We start from the raw sequence: 10,575 nt of genomic DNA, 5'->3' as shown, positions 1-10,575 counted from the left end.
ATGCATACGCACATTTATGTTTGTGCACACACGAACATTTCTGTTTCTACATGCACGTACATTGCTTCTTGTACGTACATGCACACTAAAGTGTTGCAATCTCCATTACAAATGACACAAAAAGTATTATGAATATATTTATTAATGTTGTTTTTGGTAAAGTCTACAATGATGTTACTCTCAACCCGTTGTTGCTAATTATGTTGTAATTATATTAACTTAAAGTCTTTGTTTCTTGCTATTTTGTTGCTCTGTTGATGTAAAAGTTGGTCTTTGTTTTAGTTGTCTCCCTTATCTTGTTCCTGCTAATATCTTGTTCCTGCTAATGAGGATCTTCATTCACATATTCAATGTATCAAAATATAATAGTTCAAAGAATGTAAATTTTATTGTTTAAAAATGAACTTTTCTCCCAAAAAATCTCTTTATGACATTTCCACGAAAACCTTGTATGCATATCTCAAAACTCTAATATTTTGCCTTCAAATTTTGAAAATCATTGATTCCTTGAACTGGTAGAAGGCAACAAAGAGAATGAGGAGAAAAACTAGAAATTTGTGAGTATGCAGGAATACAGGTTGAACAAATAATCACATCAAGACACAATGAATCACAAAAATAGCAATATTCCTTTTATTGGCATTTTCACAAGCACCTTGTGTGCACATTAATTGTTCACATCTTGTGATTCATAAAAAAAGGATTTTATGGCCAAAATCAATGTTCCTTAAACCGCTCAGATAATGTCGATTCAAAATAGTTAATGATCATTTATAAATCATATACAAAAGTTTCTTCTCAAACATGTATTTTTAATTGGCAGGGTTTATTTAAGCGAGTGAGTAATTGGATCTGTTGGACAATTGTCAACCAGCGGAGGTGGTGACTGTGATGATTGTTCATCCAAGATACAAAACCGAGAAGATTTACTGGTCGATCAGTGCTCGTGAGGTGATGATCTTGAATCCACGTCATTACGTCAAATAAGTCCTTAGGTTGCCGATAATGAGATCATATAAAGGATTGTCGGTGAAGAAACTCAAGCTTCTCCGACCATATGATACTTTCCTTATCGGCTAAGTTTACCGACTCATTAACTACGAAGGTAACCATTAATCTATTATTTAACTTTTAGCATAATTTCCCTTGGATTCTCAATACACTTACAAGTCTCCATTATTTTTGTAGATGTATTGAAGGAATTTGTTGCTAACAAATGCATGAAACTCGGGAAGTTGTTGATAGAAAGAGAACTGATTGAGCTAGGGAAGAAGAAGGACAACGTCGATGCTATTTCTCTATGGACGATTAATAATTCTGTCAATGTTCCTTAATCATCATCACAAAAAGGATTTTAAAAAGTTTATATAAAGAAGAGAAATCAATAACTAAGAAGCATGTGAGGAAATTGAGTCGGTCTTATGCGAACGTTATTTTGATGGTGCATCTTCTTAACTTAACGGCGGAAAATTAAATCCTAGGTGTAACATCCCAAAAATTCAACAAATTTGAAACTTTTCAAAACAACCCTTTTGTCTAATAGAAGTATTACAAAATCATTATTTCAAAACATTATTTAAAATCAGAGTCTCCTAAGATCCAATTAGTTGTAAAACCAAGGATGTGTATGGTCACGTCTTCTCCCTGCCACGGTCCACTGAAGTACCTGAAACCATAAACCAAAACGGTATGCATGAAGCTTACTAAGTTCCCCCAAAATACCAACACACGAATAAACAACATATTAAAATAACAATATGAATTGGGTCTATAGCTAAAGTATTGGATTAGCCCTGAGCCCACAGTATAAGTCTGCCTTGCCTATCTGGCCCACAACTCATATCTGGCTTGTTCCTAAGACCACAACATAATTCTGGCTTGCCCTCGAGGCCCACAGCTTATTTCTGGCTTGCTCCCTAGTCCAATCAGTAATCAGATTAGAATACAAATGTTCGGCCCTCAGTACGAGTCTGGTATACCAACCGGTCCTCGGTTCGTATCTGGAATGCTACTGAGCCCTCAGTATGAGTCTGGCATGCCCCACCCGACCCTCAACTCATATCTACAACGCTCTAATACCCTTAAGACCTCAGTACGAGTCTGGCATACCACCCGGTCCTCAGCTCGTATCTGGAATGCATCTGAGACCTCAGTATGAGTCTGGCAATGCCCCACCCGGCCCTCAGCTCATATCCAGAATGCCCCAGGGTTTGTTGGCTACAACATGAAGCAATACAACCTCAACCCAAAACAATATGTCTACAAATAACATCATATACATATAATCTTGCAGACAGAATCATAAGTAGCATAATCATGCATATCTATCCCATACTGAGCGTATCAGCAAATATCAGGTTATCAAATCAATGGGCCAGCCTTGGTGCCTTCGACCCGTAAGTATAGTGAGGAAAACTCATATCTCGATCTGATCCATAGTTGATGAGGACTGACTCTGAATCTCAGCTCTTTAACCGATACCTGTTTCCACCGAGTGACAAATTCCATCAAAATCCCAAAATACACAAAATAACCTCAAGGTCCAACTTGGTCAAAGTCAACGGTCAAGGTCAACAGTCCATGTTGACCAAACACGCCGTGTTGACTTAGAACACGCTGTGTTCCACCTGCACCCAAAAAGTCGGGAAAATCCTGACCAACACGCCGTGCTGACTTAGAACACGCCGGGTTTGCAAAAGATCCAATAGTTTAATACGTTAAGCCGTTTTCCTTGATTCCAAGAGCTCCAAAGCTCAGATCTAGGCCGAAATGTGATCCATAAGGATGAAGTTTCAACCTTTATCCATTGGGACTACTCAAAAAGGTCCATCACCCAATCCATAAAGCTTAAAAATGCAAGGGCTTAACCAATAAGCACTTATTCCTTAAAGTCCAAAGTCCATCCTCTCTAGAATTGAGTCTAATACCAAAACCATCCCAAAGGTTGGTGCTTTATAGACATACATGTCCAATGCATGTCTTGAACCTATATTAGGTCAAAATGAGGATTTATGACCTAATCTCTATGCATGGCATCAAAACTTGATTAAAGACCAAATCCAAGACACTACTAGGTCACCTTGACCTGGAGATTCATAAAGTTGCAAACTTTATGAGATCTAACAATTCCAACATTCAAGAACAAGAAGTAAAATGGAAAAAAACCCAAGATCTAACAACTTTGAAAGATAAAAATCGAGTCTTGGACACTTACCAAGGTCAAGAAGAGTCCCAAACTGAAGAATGGGGGCTTGCTTGTTGGATCTTTGCTTCCTTCTTCCACCTTCTTCCTTCCTTAGCTCAAAAAACACCAAACAAGCTCAAAATGGGAGGAAAAGATGATGAGGGTTTCTTTCAGGGCTTGAGGGGCTAAGGGTGAACAACCCTAGCCTCCACATTCCTTTAAATAGGAAGCAAAATCCGGAAGATTAGGGTTTCATTACCAGCCATCAACACACTGTGTTCCAAGAGGCAACACGTCATGTTGTCCTTGATAAAATCCGCGTTTCCTCATATTTGGACACGTCGTGTTGGTGCCTCCAACACGCGGTGTCAAATCCTCAAAAGTGATTCATTCCAAAAATTGCCCCTCAGATTTCCGAGTGTTACAACTCTCCCCCACTTATATTAGATTTCGTCCTCGAAATCATTCCTTACTATCGCCCTTACCGAACTAAACGATCTTGACTGGACTCACTGAATCCTAAAAATGACTGGGGAAAGCACCCCACCTCTGATGACCGCCCACCCTTACTGATGTCGAATCCAAGATATAAGATATCACGAGCCCTAATGAAGAGTGAATCTTAACTTTTCCTTAAGCCAACAAGTATCCAACCACCATACCCGGCCTGAACGAAATTACAGATACCCGAAAACATATATCCCTGAACACCTGCCAGATCCTTGATAAAAGTCGACCCAACATATGATGGTCTTCCATTAATCGAACCCATTCTAAGCAGAACTCACATACTGACGACGGACCTTAAAATAATTATTTGGGCTATTATTATGAGTTATATAAGAGTGTTGCTTAACTCTTATATAATAGTAATAATGGCTAGACTATTAATTAGTCTCGGTAAATATTAGACTAAACCCTAGTGGTAATGATACTAGGTTTTGTCGAAGGAAATTGTTTTAAGAGTAACAAAGTGTTGTCCGAGTACCGAATCACCACCTTAACAAGTGAGTGCATAGTTACTTTCATCTTACACATAGATATGAAGTATTTTATATAAATTACGTGCTACGTGTGCATATTATATGTATACTTGCTATCTATGCTGGATGAATGATTTTATACATGTTTTAAATGATTTAAACTGTCTATGTATTTTATATCTACAAAAATGTGTTGGGTAAAACATGGGTAGATGTAATAGTTGCTGTGTGACAAAATAAAATAATGAGAGGCCTCGTTATAGATGTTATTGATGATCCAGTCATCTAGCGGAGTATAGATGACGACCACGGACTATGCTAGACAGTCCAGTGGAACGCTAGCAGGCTCGCAACCTGTAGGTGTTTATTTGAACTGTGTGCTCACCAGCAGTTCCCCCATCCCCCACATGGTTGCCTTATTTGACATGAATTGTTGAGGAACCCCCGAAGCATGTGTTGTCACCCCGATGAAAGTCCTTGGACTAGGTCCCTTGTGTTAGATGTTTTAGGGACGTAAAGTGAGGATAACGGGAAGGGGTAATCGGGTTTGTTTGGTTGATGAAAATAATAAACTTATTTATTGTGGGTTGAAAACCCTATGTGCTCACTAGGCTCCCAAGCCTGACCCACTCAGTTTCTTATATTACAGGTATTGACGCATGAGCATAGATGTTTGGATGAGAGATAAGGGATTTTAGGCCTGTAAATACGAAATAATGTTGTAAGGCTTATGTTGTATTGTTTATGCTTTTGATCTGTATCGAACATGACATCCCGAGTCTTTTTAATGAAATATATTTCTATGGAAATGCTTTGATGAATCTTTATCAAATTTTGTTTTAAGAACAAATTCCGCAACTCTTTTATTTAAAATATTACTCTGATTTTTAAACAAAGCATAAACAAATTCGGTCTTTTCTGGCCGTGAAAATGGGGATGTCACAGTTGGTATCAGAGCATTAGTTTAAGCGAACTAGGAATTTGTAGGATTTCTAGACTTAAACTTAGAATGCTAAGCGATGATTGTGAGGTGTGAGCACTAGCTTATTTTAGGAATTGTGCCTAAAATGCTTTTATGTGCTAAATGCTTTATGCCTGATATGCTGTTATTTGTTCGGATCTATGGTCTGTTGCCGACCGGATCTGGAAACCTTATGTGTTTAGGATTCTAAACGTACTACTACGATATTAGAAGTAACATGTACATGTTTCGGAGTGATAAGGACGGTTTAAACGACTATCCTAAATAAAGATCTAAATTCACCTTATTCGGTGTATAGATCAAAATGGAAAGAACCCACAGTGGATCCGGGAATGCAAATGGAAACAGAAACCAACCTCCAGTGATTGAGAAAATACCGGTTGTGGTAGCCGCTCCTGAGCCAATAACGATGGCCGGATTGCAAGCGATGATCAAGATGATGTTGGATCGTCAAATGGAGGAAACCAGATGTTTGCTCCAACAGAATCGAGAGGAAGCTACCATACCGATCGAACAGCCCGAGTTGAACGAAGGGAAGTCTAAGGAGGGGAACTACAGTGGGATCGTTGGTCAAGCTAACCCACCAATAGTTCGAAAAAACAACCAGGATGACGGAGTCGAGAGGAATGGATGCAAGTACAAGGATTTTCTGACTTGCAAGCCATCGATTTTCACTGGAAACGAAGATCCGATCGGAGTCATGGATTGGATCTCGGAGATGGAGTTGCCTTTCATGACCTGTGGTTGCAGAGGCAAGTTATAGACCACCTTTGCAGTACGCCAGTTCAGAGGAGGCGCGGTGCATTAGTGGAACACCATGGGGAAGACTTTAAGCCCCAATGAGCCCCTGCAACTGACATGGGAAGAGTTTTTGGTGTAGTTCAAACGTAAGTACTGCTCAGCCCAAAACCTGCTCGAGCTAGAGAACCAGTTCCTAACCCTGAAGAAAGGAAGCATGTCCATTGATGAATACACCAACAACTTCACAGAGAATATGGAGTTTGCCTTGCGTCTTGTCCCAGATGAACTAACAAAAATCGACAAGTACGCCAAGGGACTACCATGGGAGTATGCGGTGCCGGTACGTCAGACACATACTCTGGAGGTAGCTATCTAGGCTGCCAAGTCTGTGGAAGAGATGATCAAGGGAAGAGCTGCCAGCAAGGTCGAGGTTGGCGAGAAAAGGAAGTTCGAGGGGTCTGCTAAACCCAATAAGAAGAGAAAGTTCAGTTCAAAGAAGTTTGGAGGTGGAGGGAATGAAGCAAAATGGTGCGAGAAGTGTAAGAAGAAGCACTTCGGGAAGTGTAGCGAAGAGGTGACCTGCTACAAGTGTGGGAAGACAGAGCATTATGCCAATGAGTGCACCACCAACAAAAGGTTGTGCTACGAGTGTCGTGAAGAAGGTCACATTGCTAAGGATTGCCCAAAGAAGAAAGATGCGAAAAGGCCCAACATTCCACCGAAGTCGAAGGCGAGAGCCTTCCAGATGACGCTCGAGGCTGCAAAGGAGGCAGCAGACGTCGCTTCAGGTACCTTTCTTGTAAATGGATTGCCTGCCAATATACTGCTTAATTCTGGAGCAAACTACTCCTTTGTATCGCATAAATTTGGTGGGAAACTAGCATTGCCTGTAGAAAAACTTGATAATGCCCTAATTGTGGAAGTTGCCAGTGGCAAATTCATACCTGGTAGTGATCGTATTAGGAACATCGTCATCGACCTAAATGGAAATGAATTCCATGAAGACTTGTTACCCATAGAGTTGAACGGTTTCGACATTGTTCTGGGAATGGATTGGATCAGTGCCAATGATGTCGAGATACTATGCCGAAAGAAGATAGTAAGATTAAACCCACCCGGAAAAGAGTCGTTCACGGTGTATGGGGACAAACACAGAGTAAATTTTGGGATCATCTCCCTGATGAAAGCCAGGAAATGTTTGTCCAAGGGATGTACATCAAACTAGGCATTTGTTATCGATGCTAAGAAGGAAAAGAAGGAGGTGCAGAGTATACCAGTGGTGTGTGATTATCCGGAAGTCTTTCCCGAAGATCTTCCCGGGTTACCGCCTGATAGACAAGTGGAGTTCCGAATAGACTTGTTACCAGGAACGACACCAATAGCAAAAGCACCATATCGATTAGCACCGATGGAGATGAAGGAGCTCATGACGCAACTTCAGGAGTTGTTGGACAACGGTTTCATTCGACCTAGTTCATCACCCTGGGGAGCAGGGGTGCTATTCGGGAAGAAGAAAGACGGAAGCATGAGAATGTTTATAGATTACAGAGAGCTGAACAAGGCAACGGTAAAGAACAAGTACCCATTGCCGAGGATTGATGACCTATTCGATCAGTTGCAAGGTTCGAGCTATTTCTCAAATATCGATCTTAGGTCAGGATATCATCAGCTGAAGGTGAGAGCGCAGGATATCGAGAAGACTACATTCAGAACAAGATATGGACACTATGAGTTTTTGCTTATGTCATTTGGACTAACCTATGCTCCAACAGCATTTATGGATTTGATGAACAGGGTTTGTAAACCATTCCTCGATAAATCCGTGATAGTGTTCATAGATGACATTCTGATTTACTCGAAAAACCAGGAGGAGCATGGCAGACACTTGCGAGAAGTGTTAGAAGTGTTGAAGAAGGAGAATCTGTATGCAAAGTTCTCCAAATGTGATTTTTGGATTCGAGAAGTCCAATTCTTGGGTCATGTGGTTAACCAAGAAAGGATAATGGTTGACCCAGAAAAGATCGAAGCTGTGATGAAGTGGGAACGACCGAAAAGTCCCACGGAGATTCGAAGCTTTCTGGGATTAGCTGGATATTACCGAAGGTTTATCCAAGGTTTTTCTTCGATAGAAGCTCCATTGACAGCTTTGACCCACAAAGGAGCTACTTATACATGGAATGAGAAGCACGAAGAAGCATTCGAGAAGCTAAAGAAGAAATTATGTGAAGCACCGATTCTTTCTCTACCCGATGGAGTTGAAGACTTCACGGTCTATAGTGACGCATCTGGAGTCGGGTTGGGTTGTGTTCTGACCCAAAGAGAAAAGGTGATAGCATACGGATCTCGACAATTGAAGGAGCATGAAAAGAACTACTCCACTCATGATCTGGAGTTGGCAGCGGTAGTTTTTGACTTGAAGATATGGAGACATTACCTCTATGGCACGAAGTGCAAGCTTTTCACTGATCATAAGAGTCTCCAGTATCTCTTTAATCAGAAGGAATTGAAAATGAGATAACGACGCTGGCTAGAATTACTCAAGGACTACGACTGTGAGATACTTTACCACCCCGGTAAAGCAAATGTTGTCGCTGATGCTCTAAGTCGGAAAGTCAGTCTTGAAAGAAAAAGGCCAAGGGCTTTGAGAATTGAAGTTGTCTCGACAATTGTGGAAAGTATAAAGAAAGCTCAGGAAGGAGCTACAGAGAAGAATGACCGAAAAGAAGAACGTTTGGGCAAAACGTTAGTGTTCGGTACAAACAGTCAATGACTGAAGGTATTCCAAGATCGGATTTGGGTACCTAAGACAGGAGGAATAAGAGATCTTCTGATAGAAGAAGCTCACAAGACCATGTACGTGATTCATCCCGGTAGCACTAAAATGTATAGGGACCTAAAACCCTACTATTGGTGGTCGACGATGAAGCTCAATGTTGCAAAGTATGTGGCCGAGTACGTAACTTGTGCAAGCGTTAAGGAACAAAATCAGAAACCGTATGGGAGTTTAGAACCTTTACCTGTACCCATGGGTAAATGGTAAGACATCACCATGGATTTTGTGACTAAACTACCCAGGACGAAGAATGGTCACGACATGATTTGGGTAGTCGTGGATCGTTTCACTAAGAGTGCTCACTTCATAGCAGCCAATGAAAGGTGGTCTATGGATAAGCTCGCAAATGCTGACGTGAAGGAAGTGTAAGACTTCACGGTGTTCCTCTAACAATTGTATCGGATCGTGATAGTCATTTCAACTCAAGGTTCTGGAGAAGTCTACAAGAGGAATTAGGTACAAAGTTGTGTTTGAGTACAGCTTACCATCCGCAGACTGATGGTCAGAGCAAAAGAACGATTCAAACACTGGAAGATATGCTGAGAGCATGTACCCTGGAATTCCAAGGTAACTGGGATGAGCATTTACCTCTGGTAGAATTTTCCTACAACAATAGTTTCCACTCGAGCATCAAGATGGCACCCTATCAAGCGTTGTACGGACAAAAGTGTCGTATGCCATCCTGTTGGCTTGAGGCTGGGGAAAAGCAGTTTATGGGCCCCGAGATAGTCCATGAGACTGCTAAGAAGTTGAAGGTGATCAGGGAAAGAATGTTAGCAGCTCAGGATCGTCAGAAGAGCTACGCTGATAAGAAGAGACGACCGATGCCATTCGAAGTTGGGGATTCAGTTTTGCTTAAAGTCTCACCGTGGAAGGGACTTATAAGATTTGGGAAACGAGGAAAGTTGAGTCCAAGGTTTATTGGACCGTTCAAAGTTCTTCAGAGAATTGGGAACCAAGCTTACAAGCTCGAATTGCCCGAAGAACTGGATGGTATTCATAACACCTTCCATGTGTGTTATCTGAGAAAGTTCACAGGAGAAGTTCCCGACATAATTCCAATCTCAGAGTTAAGAATGGATGAGAATAAGAGGCTGATTGAAGAGCCCGAGGCAATTGTTGACCGTAAGACTAAAAATTAAGACGCAAGATGGTCGACTTAGTGCTAGTCCGTTGGAAACATTCAAATGGGCCGAATCTCACCTGGGAAACAGAGAGTGACATGATGAGTCGCTACCCATATCTGTTTGTTGATGCATGATTCCGGGACGAAATCATCCTAAGGGGGAGAGAATTGTAACGCCCGTGTTTCGGGGCTAAGCATTAGTAGATGATGTAATAGTCTAGGTCAACTATTGTAAGTCTTTTTGAAGTAATAAAAATGAATTATTTGAGTGTTATGTGAATTATGTGCTTTATACTTAATTATAATTAATAAAGAATAAAAATAAGCGTCAAAATTAAAGTGTGAGATAAACCCGATATCTTTACATTAAGTTGTAGTGGTCGAAACAAGGATTATGGGGATATAAAGAATGTCAAAATCCGAGTTATAACGAAGAAGTTATGACTCGTCGAAGTTTCGCGACGAAACCGACACGACACAGGGAAGCGTAAATAGTGAATTTACGATAGAACGATTTTTAGCCTTAGCAATCTAAACGAAAGTCATAGAATATGTTAAACCGAAAGCGTCCATAAAAAGAACGCGCAAATCTGACTTCATATGAGGAAGTTATGATTTTTTGAAGTTTCGGCTTAGCAGTGTACAACCCGAAGTTCGAATATTAGATCGAGCGGTTTTTAGCCGACACAACCTAAACGAGAATCGAAGATCTCGTTAATAGTAGCG

Source organism: Lactuca virosa, chromosome 4 (genome assembly GCF_052849685.1).
Source record: "Lactuca virosa cultivar CGN04683 chromosome 4, Lactuca_virosa_CGN04683_v6, whole genome shotgun sequence".
NCBI classification, from domain to species: domain Eukaryota; kingdom Viridiplantae; phylum Streptophyta; class Magnoliopsida; order Asterales; family Asteraceae; genus Lactuca; species Lactuca virosa.
This window is presented reverse-complemented; position numbering follows the sequence as displayed.